Genomic DNA, 12,871 nt, shown 5'->3' on the forward strand with positions numbered 1-12,871 from the left:
CAGGTAACAATGTTTGTATCTGTCTTTCTTTAGTTTCCTGTACTATCTTATATTTTCTTCTGATTGGATTAAATCCTGTAATTCTGTGACGTCAACACGCATTGTTGTGTTTTTGTCCCCGCACGTGGCCACGCGAGAAAACCCGGGATCAAAAGGAAGTATCAGAGCCAGAGTTTTGCTAAATTTAACAGTAATATAAAAATTCTTCCTTAACACCACCCGATACCTTCGACAGAGGTGGGGGGGCGGGCTGTGTTTGAGAGCGTCCCGGATGTAGAACAGAGTACAGGTGAAGCACACGTGAGACGTAGAAGAAGGAAATCTGAAGAGAGATGATGGAGGACTTTTTGAAGCATCAATAAAGGGTAGATGACACGCTCTTGACAGTAGATTAAAAGCTGCTGGAGTCCTCTCTTGTGCCGTGTTTGTTTGGCCCCAAATCCCACGTTGAGGGCAAACAGACCCAAAATGTCGGGTTGTTTTAGGACGTGTGTGCTTAGCAGACTTAAAGATGTAAGATTAGGGCAAAGTAAACACTCCAGCTAGATCCTTCAGTGCCTTAAATGTACGGTGACGGGGGACAGAGAGGAAACAAAAACGGGAGAAGTTGGAGGAAATAAAAAAATCAATGACCACAATGTTTTATTGTAAAAGCGAAAACTCTGAAATATTTGTAGCGGCAATCATCATTAAATCAGTTAATCTAAGTACAGTGCCTTGCTAGAGCATAAATACCAGTTGGAAGCACAAACTGTAATGAATTATATTTAGATTTTATCTGCAACACAAACAGTGAAAAGTTGTAAAATGGAGGAAATGCAACACATGATTTCTAACATTTTTACAAATAGAAACCTGATTGAACCGACTTAGACTTTCAGCCTTTTGCCTCAGATATCACAGATTACACGATCCGGTTATCAGGTTAATGTCCGACCCAATCTCAGATGTCATGCGGTTCTTCCACTGCAGGCATGGGTTCTCTCTGGGTGCTCCAGCTTCCTCTGACAGTCTGGAAACATGACCAACTTCTCCAATTACTCTGTAATGAGATGCAGGTATAAACAATAGATAGTTGGATGAATATTCAAGTGTGACGAAAAAATAGCAAAAACACAAGAAAGTGCTTATGATCAGACTCAACAAATATAATCCTATAAAAATATTTGGATATTGGACCAAAAAATCGTGAGCCACGATCCAAATCAAAACGTTATTATGGTGAATCAGGCCTTAAGCATACGCCTAGGTAAATCCCTGAGAAATTAATATTGCTAAGGCATAGTACATTTTATTTTGAGCATATACTGTAAAGCTGTGGAAATTCACATTTTGATAACATACATTTTTCAAACCAGCATCTATTTTTCTAAACTTTTTTAGGCAAAGCACATGAATGTAGAGTCTTAGAGTATAACTTGGGCAAAAGTTTTTATCAATCCAATGTCAACATTTACTGTATGTTGTAAAAACAGCTGGAATACTTGGTGTAGAAACATATTAATATGAGCAGTAAAGAGGTTTGATGCATCTTGTGTTTGGCTGATTTTAGCTCTTTCTCGTCTATTTCCCCTCCCTGTTTCTCAGACTGGACGCTCTTCCCTCCCTGCTCCGTTTCATGCAGCCGGTGCATTTCCAGCGGTCACATCTGTGTGGATATTATGTGCCCCGTTCTGCTGTATCCATTTCTCTGTGACATCTGTCCAAAAGAGGGGTAGGGGGTCAAAATTAAGGGCGAGAATCCAAATGCCTGCACAACATTCTGCCACGTATTGATTTACTGTTACTCGAGCAACGAACGTGGACGGGCCCGAGCGCCACATACAATTTCAGCGAGGTCATCTGAAACTGAAGGCACGCTCCGTCAACCGGCCGTAATATCAGAAAGCAGCATGATGCTTCAGATGCTGATCTCGGGGCTGATTGTGCTGGATGTTTGTCATATTCTTGGATGTGGCGAGAGGAGAAGGGGACAAAAGGAGCGACTGCCTTGTAGCCAGAGCACCTCCCTGTCTGCAGGATCTCAGGGTCTGGAACAAACAGGAGTTCCTTCTTAATTGGGGTGAGATTTGGGGCTTAAAGGAGGGCCAAGACGGGACCTGAACCCCCTTTCTTTCTCCTCCAGAATCGCTTTGGCTGCAGAGGTGCTTTTGATGTGTGCTTTGGCTCTGCGAGTCGTACTTTGTGAGTGTGTTCTTGGGAGACCAATGGTTACTTGCCTCCAGGCAGAATCTCAATCCCCAGGATCCTGGCCCTCTTTGATGAAATGCTTTCGGGAGCCGCTAACCCTACTGATGCCCATGTGCAACTCCCTCCCTCGCTCCCCCGCTCCTCCTTTGCCCTCTTGTTCTCTCCCACCTCTCCCTCCCCCACCACGTTCCTCGGCTCCTCTTTGAGAGATTCATAACAAGGACTTTATCTCTGTGTAGTCCGGGCCAGATGAGCACTGTCTGACAAACTGACAGGAGTATTAGCTGTGTCTTACAGAACACCTCGGACTGCCTCCTCTCTCAGCTCCACTTCCTGTGGCAACAGACACAACTGGAGTCCATCGAGCTGTTTATGTACGTGCAAATATAGACACTTTTTGGGATTGTGCGGCCAGCTGCTAATCAGTTTGGATCTATAAATGATGATCACCTGCAACTATACACCATTTAATCCATGTAATAGTTAATTTAGACAAGTTCATAAAATGATTTTATGTGTAAGAGCAAGTCACAATATCGCAAAATTCTGAGATGGAATGGTGCATGGTTTTAGATTGTTTTTTTTATCAATAAAAATCAGCCTAATTAGTATGCAGACCTCATTTAACTACATCATCAGTGCAGCTGCTTTGTAAAAGCTTCTGAGGTTTGTTAGAGAAGTGAATAAAAACCATCATGAAGACAAAAAAAAAATAGACGGGTTAAAAATGTGAGACATGGTGGGGGGAGCATCATGCTCTGGGGATGATATTAATCTTCACAGAATCAGTGGAATTGTGGGTTAAATCATGATTCTACAGCTAACACTTTATCTGAAACACATTAAAACAGGGTAGTGGCAGCATCATGTTGTGTGGAAAGTGTTTTTCCATCTTTATATGAACATTTTTGTTTGATATATTCCGTTTTTTTTTAAAGTGGAGGAGTTGGAATCACTGTTGCCTTGCAGCAAGAAGGTCATTGGTTTGAAACCTAGACTCTGCGTGGAGTTTGCATGGCCTCCCTGAGCATTTGTGGGTTTTTTCCGGGGACTCCTGCTTCCTCCCACAGTCTAAAAACATGGCTAATAGGTTAACCGGTGTCTCTTAATTACCCTTAGATATAAGTGGGAGCCTGCATGATTGTTGTCCTCTGTGTTGATACCCACTTCATGTTCATTTATCAGATATAATTCCAATAAAATACAGCAACTGAAAAAGTTCAAGGCATGTTAAAACCACTGGAAGACCTCTGACGATGACGGAAACAAAACAAAACGTCCTCCCAATGTGACCAAGTCAAAATCAAACACTCTTTATTGACGACAGAGACGTTGACAGAGGTGACAGAAAATCTCTAGCCGTGACTAATTAAGGCCTCAATTAGACAGCGCCGGCTTTATAAACGCAGCAATCATCAGGAAATTAGTCACAAAACTTCATTTTCTTCCTTTGCCAAAGTGTCTGATTAGTGATGTGTCAAAAATAAAGACAAATAGACTTACCTTGTCCCGATGGACTTAACCTGACAGCCACACACACACAAACAACACACATTCAAATCCCAGTTAAACGAATAACAGACTGATTTTCCTCCCTGAGCCCCCACCTCTTCATTGATTGAACCAGTGCCCTACAGACCTCTCTTATCACATAATTTCCCTGTATATTGATCATGTATATTGATTACACACCTAACCACTACAGGAGCAGCTTTCCTGTGTTTAACCGCAGCACCTTATAGGGCGACCCGGGAGACGGCTTTAGGCCTCTTAAACTATTTACGCAACATGGGAGTCAAATCTGCTCCGACTGTTAATGGTGCCATTTTTATTTCCTTTATTTCCATTTGTACCGTTTTTGCTCTGCTGGAGCAATGTATATTAATATTCATAACAATTTAAGATTTTTAAAAAAATTTGCGTAATTGCATCTCTGTTGGGCTTTAAACAGACTTTACCTGCCATTGGGTCTTATTGTCTTTAGCATTCTGTGGCAGCACTAAAACAACAGTTTGTGGGAATTTCCCTAAAAATGTCAGTCGTTGCCTTGAAGGTCAGTACATACTCTGAAATAAACAGAGTGTATTCTTTTACTCAGAGAGTAAAGAACAAGAGCAAAGTTATTTTCTGGTCAGGAAATGTTATATTTCACAACAGTTCACAAGAATCCCAGAGCAGAACTGCTGGAAAGTTATGATGACTCACGTTAGGCGACAGCCAGTGACGCACAAGACACGGGACAATGACCAGAGAACAGGAGCAGAAAGAGCTTGATGCTGGAGGAAAAATGATGGAGAATAATGCAAACAAGAGAGCTCAAATACAGAAGGAGAGGTGGAAGTGACAAAGGAACCAGATGAGCTAATCAGGGACAAGTGGGCGCAGCTGAGGGAGAGCACAGGCAGAGGAGAGATAAGACGATATAAGAGCTGGGAAGAGGAACAAACTTCTTTTCTTTGTAATGCAAAGAATAACATTTGCCAGTAAAATGTCAAATTCGGACAGTTTATAAAAAAGGATCCATGTCAACACCTAAAAATGCAAAATATGGCAGCGTAAATAATTAGATTTTAATTATTCTGATATGTTTTCTTGCTCAGTTCCTTACTCCTCCCCGTGATTATTTCTTTAAAAGCGAGTTACTTCAGGTAGGCTATTTAAAACAAAGGAACATAAAAATGAGCCGGAGTTTGGAAACAACAAATCCTTCTAAAGATGCATAAATCCCAACTGTGGAGCACAACAGAGACTTGCTGCTTGAGCACTTTAGAGTTTTCAAACTCTGGACAGAGCTAAACAAATCTAACACTAGTTGATTTATTGATGCTTCCCTAAATAAAATTTACCGAATAAATAAACTACATGATAAATAAAATAATGATTTTGGGTAAAATGAACAAAATTAAAGTCCTAAAAATAAGCAAATATTTTCAGCAAATAAGAGATTTGTTGACACTTAAATCTAACAAAGGAACTTCGTAGTAAATCTGGTGGATGAGGTTTAATTTTATTCAATAATCTTAATTGGCCAGAGAACAACTAAACCACTGTGGAGGTATTTTGAATATTATGAATCCCTAATAGTTTGACATTTATTGAGAATGTTTAGTTTAATAAATAGCACTTGGGATGACAGGTTTAAGAAGGTGGCAACTGGGAAAAAAATGCATATAAGTATTTATTTCTCTAGTTTTCCGGCATTTAAACCCAAAACGGAGCAGAATCTGTAAGGAGGCAAGTTTAATCGGTTGTGCTCGCAACTGCAGTAAACTGGCAGGTAGTTACTGAGAAATATTCATAAAAATTACAGTGTGGATAAAATGCGATTCCAGCACAAGCTCTTCCAAAAATTAGGAACGCTTACGAAGCTAACAAGCTGTGAAGACATTTCTTTGTATGCTTATAACTGCTAAGAATTTTCTCCTCGATTAAATGTGAACCCAATAAAAATGTGAACTTAAGACCCAACAAGTATGTCTTTCCTTGTTAAACAAATATGAACAAGAGAAACTGTGTGTGAGGATTAAAGTGCATCTGAGGAGTGAAATTAGCAGGTAGGTTTGTTCATTATTTGTCTGTAATTGAGTGCAAAATTCTGAAATAAAAACACAGTGTACTCACGCAACTTTATTTTCACGGAAAAGCATATCTGCTGATGATACTTCATCTTTAACAAGTGGTGGATCTAAATTGTGTTTGAAGATTTTATTGCATTGTTTCAGTGTTGCGTTCCTCCAGAGCCAGCCCAAGGCACAAGCAAACCGAGCTGCTTTTTAGCGTCAACAGAGGGCCCCCAAGAGAGCTCGATTCCTCTCAGTCAACAGATTTTGAAACTTTCATATCTCTATTTATGTTTAAGAAGAACTAAAGCTACTTTAAATTTTGTCTTGAGTTGTTATTGGCATATATGAAAAGAATTTAACGCCATTGTAATATCTGTAGTTTATTAGTTTCTTCTTTCGGCTGCTTGTTGGTGAGCTAGAGTCACATTTTATGCACACTAGAAATATGAAATAATCGATGAATGACAATTTATCCTGCTTGTAAGCATAATGGGTTAAACTGACCGTTCCCTACAAACTCTACTGTGTCCATTTTCAACTGCTCAACTTTGGACCTCTTGACCAAATTCAGACCAGATGAGTAAGTCAAGGAAATAACAAAATAACTCCGTCTTCATCATTTCCTGGCTTTAGTGGTATTCGTTATTGTTATTGTGAAGTGAGAAGCTGCTGGTCACTTTGTCGCTACACCATGTTGTGCTTTTGGTCATTTTGTACTCAGAGAAAAACTACCAACGTTAAGTTTGAGAAGTGATGACGTATAAAGACAGTCTGGAATTTAATTTGGAGTATTTTTCAGGTTTTGGAAAGAAAGAAGAAAGGAGTATGGAAAAATTATTTTATTTTAAGGCTTCGTTCCATCCATCTATTAGCTTTCCATCCATTCATCCACCCATTGTAGCAAGTTTAAGTCATTCATTCATTCATTCATCCATGCATCCATTGTAGCTGGTTTAATCCTGTCATCTATTTTTTTTTACTAACTTTCCATCCATCCAACTTTGTTGGCTCCATTTTTTTAACCCGATCACTGTATAAATGTATATTTGTTATCATAAAGGCTCAAGATGCAATTTAACATTTATATTATAAACATTTGCAAACAAATAACTCTGGAAAAGTTAATCAAAAAAAAAGTACACAGAAAAATCTACAGTTAACTAGATTTGGCTCTCCAACGAATCTCATACAGCCCTTTCTTTACTTAAAACCTAAACATGGGAACAACAACGGATCCAAAGTACTTCCACAAAGAAAGAATGACTGAAAGAAAAAAAAGGGGTGCACAAACTTAAAAAAAAAAAAAAAAAAGGAGGGAGGCAGTGAGTAAAGGAGGGAGCAAACCGAAGGGAGGAGTCAAGCGAAGGAAGGAGCAGCTGGGAGTCCCACACTTCGCCCTCTCTCTCCCTCTCGAAAAAATGCTCCAAGTGTAATAACAACTCTCCACACGCTCTTCTCTGTTGTTTTTGACGCGCATCTGTGGTCTGCTGTCGGCAGATTACAATCGGCTGGCCCATGGTGTTGAGTAGGAGAAAACTGTGAGAAGGAGGAGAAAAGACAGGCAAGAGGAAAAACTCTGGCTGCGCCGCTTTGGAGTTGGACTTCCAGCGTTTGAAAAAAAAAAAAAGAGAGAGAGAGAGGGAGAGAGAAAAAGTCCAAGGCAACTCCAGAGGAACATCTGCAAACTTAAGAAGAAAGAAGAAAAACGAACGCAAACCTTTTTTTCCCCCCTTCCTTCAAGAGAAGTCGAGAAAAAGCAGAGAAATCATCCAGGAACAAAGTAAGTTTTTCCTCCTAAACTCGCACACACTTTGTTGGGAAGTTTGTGGCGAGCCTGTGAGACTTTATGAAGCAGAAGAGGTTTCATATTTCAAAAACGATGGAGTTTCAGGCAGGTCGGATCACACAGGCTTAGTTTTTAATTAACAATAAAAGTCTCACGTTATTTGCTTAGATTTCGGCTTCCTAACGCATCCAAACGCAGAGAGATGTGAGCCGCAAAAAAGTTTCTGCAGCTTTATTTATGGCAGGAACAGAAATGTTCTCTCAAGTTTTTTTTTTTTTTTTTCTTTTTAATGAGTTCCGGCAGTAGAAATATAAATCAAACTAAAACAATATTTCGGTTGAGCGTTTTGAATGAAAACTTTTTGCAGACATGCAACTTTACTGGAGCTTTGCCTCCAGAAAGGCGGCCGCTGGAGGTGTGGTGTGCAGCAGAGACATGCATATTTATGTGCATGTGTGATCATATTTCAGCGCCTGTTATTGATTTGCAGATTTCTGCATTAGAACAGTTTAGTAGAAGGATGCCATATCCTCATATTCCAGTTTATTAATTTCCATCTTTATGTCTTGTGGCATAAAACTTAATTTTGGAATATCACTTAAATTAAAAGTTTAAATATTTATTTTAAATGTAATTTTAAATTAAGAATTAAATTAAGTTTCTCTATGGCATTTTTTTTTTGAATAAAAGGGAAAATTATTCATTAGAATTTGCATAAAATAAGTATTTTTAAAAAATAGTTTTATAGAATGGGATATTTTCTAACATTTAATATATAATACATAAAAATAAATTAAATCCTAAAACAAAGAAACAGGTTTCAGGACACTTCACATAAGCATGTGGGCTCAGAGAAATTTAAGCACTCCACAGGGGAGGGGGTCAATGTGGCCCTTCAGGGGTCACTGATATGGGGCCCCAAGCAAAAATACCACACATCTCCAAACTTTTTAAGCTTAAAATCATCTTAATTGTAATTTTGCAAAACCTTTTAAAATGAAATAATTTTTTAAAATGTTTTAGCTTGTTTTAGCGTTCCAGGGTAGGACACTTGTTTGGGAGCCCTCCACATGTGCAGATATTTGCTTGAAACTTTTCCCTCCTGTCCTCTCGCCAGCTGTTCCGCATTTTATCTGCCTGTCTGCTCTCGGGTTTCATACAAACGATGAGGGTCCAAGGTGCTCAGCCATGCGGTGCGGCTCAAATCCTCTCCTTTTCATTTCATTTTTTTTTTTTTTTCCACTCTTCCTTTTGACACATGGCAAATTATTAACGAAGCTTTCAGCTGCCTTGAGGCGGAGCGCATTGTGAACAAATAAGATATTGGACAAACTCCTATTTCTATGTATCAGGATGAGGATGTGGCGTCGTTCAGTCTGAGTTTGGCGTGAGGTTTGTAATCGTCTATATTACACTTGGCCAGTGTAATAAAGACAAAATAATAATAATAAAAATGACGTGCCAATTTAAAACTCACCTCTTTTATTTTCTATTTTTTTGCTCAGATTTGGAAGGAAATTAAAAAATGTTTGGGTAACAAATAAAAAAATTCCTGGCCTAATCTATTTTTCTTAAAAATTTACAGTTGTATTTTTTTGAAGTTAAAAAGGGAAGTGTATTAATACACCTTAAATTTATATATATATATATATTGTGTGATTTCTAAATATTTGACTATATTATTTTTATTGCTGGCATTACTATATTTTTACTATATTATGTAACTTGATTGATATTTCACAATTTCTTCCACTTTTTGAGTTTCCTTCTACACATATATAGATTAATTAAAGTAGGGCTCACAATTAGCATTAGAACCGATTTTAATCAATATAAGATTTTAACTTAATTTAAAATAATGACAATTGCATTTTGAGGTTACGCAAAAATAATAATAATAAATAAAGAGTCTTTTTTTTTTTTTACATAATGTTGCATCAGCAGGATAAAATATAATGGTGTTTAAGGATGTTGATTTAAAGGAATCAGGTTCAGATAACGTTTCCTCAGCAGCATCCCGTCCCTGTTTAGTTTTTATTTAATCTCAGTTTAAGCACGCCGTTCTGCATACGTAGTCGGTGACATCGTCCCGGCCACCTGTGACCTCTTGGCCCGGCAGAATAGAGGCTGTCATGTTAATGCACGGAGATGACATGCAATTAGCTTCTGAGGTATGGCTCCTCTCCTCTCTTTCTCTCTTTTTTTTTTTTATATGAAGACCCCGGCATTCACAGCTGAAGGCTGAGTTTTCCCACAACACACCGCAGGAAGAAATACCTGTTATCAGGTTTGTATTCATGAAGCACTAATGAGCTGCCTTGTCGTGCTAATTCTGCAACTTGAGGCTCTCAAAGAGGAGGCTAATATTTTTGTTAAAACAGGACTAACGAGAGGGAAGTTGATTGTCCTGAAGATAACGAGAGCGGAGCGGGATGTAGTGTGTGTGATCTTGCATGTTTCACAAGTTTTTTTCTGAAAACGTCTATCTTCCGGAGGAGTCGAAGGACTCCCGTTTGGGTGTAAATATTGACAGTTTTGCTTATGGCAGAAAGATTGAGTCACTTTTCCTTTGATCGGCTCTCATCAGATAAAAATCTGTTTTGTTTTCTTTTCCCCTAAATCATCAAATGCATCAAAACTGAGAACTCCCACCGTTTTCAGCCTGTAATCCCTTCCACCATCAGCATGACACTGGTGTATTTTGTGTATTTCATAAAAAAATCAGACAAAGGTGATGCTTTCCTTTTCTCGTTGGAGCTGAAACTATTACTACCGTTGCCAAGGAACTAGTAGTAAATTGTTCTTGTTTTGTATTTTGAATTTAATCTCTGGAAAAAAAAAGGAAAAATGACCTTAAGGAAAACTGGAACTCAGTTTTGGCCAAGAAAACCCTGATTGGTTCATTTCTACTTTTATTGTTGGAAGTAAAGTAATTCAGGAACAACCTGATGCGTGAATGTTTTCAGTAATCTTTCCTGATGCGTGTGACAAACTTTTGCTTTGTTTTTCTGCCCATACACTAACTATCGTAGTTGATTTGATGTCTCCCAGAAGATATCCCCCACTTTGATGATTTGGTACTTTGATATGCTGACATCAAATGAAACAGACACAGTGGGGAGAAAAAGAGGGCAAGTCAGACAGAGGTAGTGATTGAGAGGGTAAGAAAAAAGACTTTGGAAATGTGTGAGCGTGTGTGTGTGTGTGAAAACTTAGGCTGAGGCTGCAAACCTGAGGAGCGTCAAAATGTCTGGACGCATTTGCGTACGAGCGGAGACAAGAAGGGGTCTTCGGGCGCGCAAGGAGCTCCTCCTTGGCCTCCCTAATCCCCAGGCCCAGCCATCCCTTCAGGGCATGCCTCAGATCTGACTCCCTGGCTCTCTCTGCGTGGACGAGCCAGCTCCGCCAGCAAGATTTAATATGCTATGTGTTCCCTCCACTTCTCTCCCTCCCTCCTCCTCAGCTATCATTGTCCCTGAGCGGGACCCTCGCTCCCTGTTTCAAGGAGCCAGCTAAAGGCACCTTTCAGACCCGCATGATGTCTTTGGATAAGGGAAAGTAGGGATGAAGAAGCTATGAGACTCAAGATAGCAAACTGCAATTTTAGATATGTATATTACTCACATTGGGGAATTTTAATGCGCCTGCCTTTGCAAACTGGTGGTCACACGCTGGAAAACTGCATGCATGCTGCAGCATCCTGCAGCAAATTCATTTATTTTTTTTTTAAGGTTGTTGTTGCTTTTTTCTTTTTCAACCATCTTGAAGTAGTGTTTGCGTTTGGTCTGAACAAAAAAAAAATATTTTTTCCCCCCTTTCAACCTACTGTGACAACTATGTTACAAAATTACACAAAACTTACATTTTCTGATCATAACTTATTAATGAAGAAATTTAAAATGAAAACCCAACAAAAATGATATAATTCACTTTTATTTCAAATGGAATACAAAGAAATATACTTACTTATGCTAAAATAATAAGATATTGTTACTGTTTTCAAAATGTTATCTATAATGTTTAAATATATTAGATACAAATAAACACCTGTTAAATTTAAAAACAGCTCCTAATTGCTTATTTGATAGAAAATTAAGCCATTTTGTTTAATTTTTTTAAATGAAACAAGAGGCGTAAAAGCTAATATTAGCAGATTAGATGGCTTTTTGTTAATAATGACATTCCTGTAGTTTTCTTGTCATTTAAGCTGCAACCTTTCTCCAAAAGGCTGGCAGTGGCAGCAAAAGTTCAGTTCAGTTTTTTTATATGGCATCAATTCACAACAATTCTCAAGCCTTTATAAAATTAGCAGATCCAATTCATATGCAGAAACATGTGGGGGAGGGGGAGCGCTCTATTCTCTATAAACAGCTGGAGAAAACTCACTTTCTATGGTTTTCCATTGAAAATGCTTTAAACTTTACAAATAGCATTTGAAAAACATGGACCAATGATTGACTTAACTTTTGAAAGCCTGTATTAAAAACCTAACATGCATAATTCAAGGGATGCTAAATTTAATTTCTAAATATTACAGAAAAAACGGTGTGAAAAAGCCTCTTTTCCTCAAACACTCCATCAGTAAACAGGGCAGGTCGCGGCTGCTTGTGGCCGCCGCTCACACCCCTCCTCTGTTTGCTTTGGATGCTGTAAAAACGTCTTTAAGTCGTTGGTGTGAAGTGTAGCAGCAAGAGGTGAAGTGCTTTGGGTTCGAGGCCTCGAAGTGTATAAAGCTGAGTGCCCAGAACAAGATGAGTTTCCCGGGTCGTGGCTGTTTTTGCAGATGTGGTATTGTGTCAGCTTTGATGAGAGCCGGTTGTGGCATCCGTGAGGGGGTCTTTGCTCTTCTTTTTCTCCTTTTTTTTGTCCAGCGCTGTGATTTGCGTGACACATACACTTTGCTGCTTGCTGCGAACAATGATCTGTCACTCACCCAGGCTTCTTGATCTGTGACGCCAGCTTGATGCAGTTTTTTTTTTCTCCCATCAGAAATTTGTCGTATTATTCTGAAATCTGTGCACCATGCAAAGCAAATGTTGCTTTTGCATCGTGCAAAGAAGAAGGCATAGGCTCATATGAGATAACTTTGATTAAAAATCCCTCAGTTTTTACTCAAAAACACTTAAAACAAAGCTATGGAAAAACAACTATCTTTAGCTATCCAACTTTATTACACCTATAATAATTTGATTATTTTGATTTAGACAGATTGACTTTATCAAAAATATATTTACTGGAAGTCTTGCTCTCTCTCATTCTGTTGCAACCTTAATGAACTGCAGATATGTTTGACATGCTGTAGAAAATAAAGTCTTCTTTTAATTTTGCATCT

General features: G+C 38.7%; 1 protein-coding gene and 1 long non-coding RNA gene across 5 annotated transcripts in view; one reads left to right on the plus strand and one right to left on the minus strand.

The window, feature by feature from the left end:
* Window positions 1–608: 608 nt before the first annotated feature.
* On the minus strand, window positions 609–5,033 carry LOC145549462 (uncharacterized). The gene is made up of 2 exons (XR_014085452.1): window positions 4,396–5,033; window positions 609–1,042 (listed from the first exon to the last, which is right to left on the minus strand). It is a non-coding gene; the product is annotated as an uncharacterized LOC145549462 (long non-coding RNA).
* A 1,729-nt stretch (window positions 5,034–6,762) lies between these two features.
* The window catches only part of gli3 (GLI family zinc finger 3), a 124,090-nt gene continuing 117,981 nt past the window's right edge, over window positions 6,763–12,871 (plus strand). The window contains exon 1 of one of the 4 annotated variants that reach the window (XM_081601428.1): window positions 6,763–7,533. The gene's annotated coding sequence lies outside the window, so the exon portion shown is untranslated. Of the gene's footprint in view, window positions 7,534–9,226; window positions 9,827–12,871 lie in introns of those variants that run through there. The other 3 variants (XM_081601426.1, XM_081601429.1, XM_081601427.1) reach the window with 3 other exon arrangements.

Source organism: Poecilia reticulata, chromosome 20 (assembly GCF_904066995.2).
Source record: "Poecilia reticulata chromosome 20, P_reticulata-male-v2, whole genome shotgun sequence".
Classification (NCBI taxonomy): domain Eukaryota; kingdom Metazoa; phylum Chordata; class Actinopteri; order Cyprinodontiformes; family Poeciliidae; genus Poecilia; species Poecilia reticulata.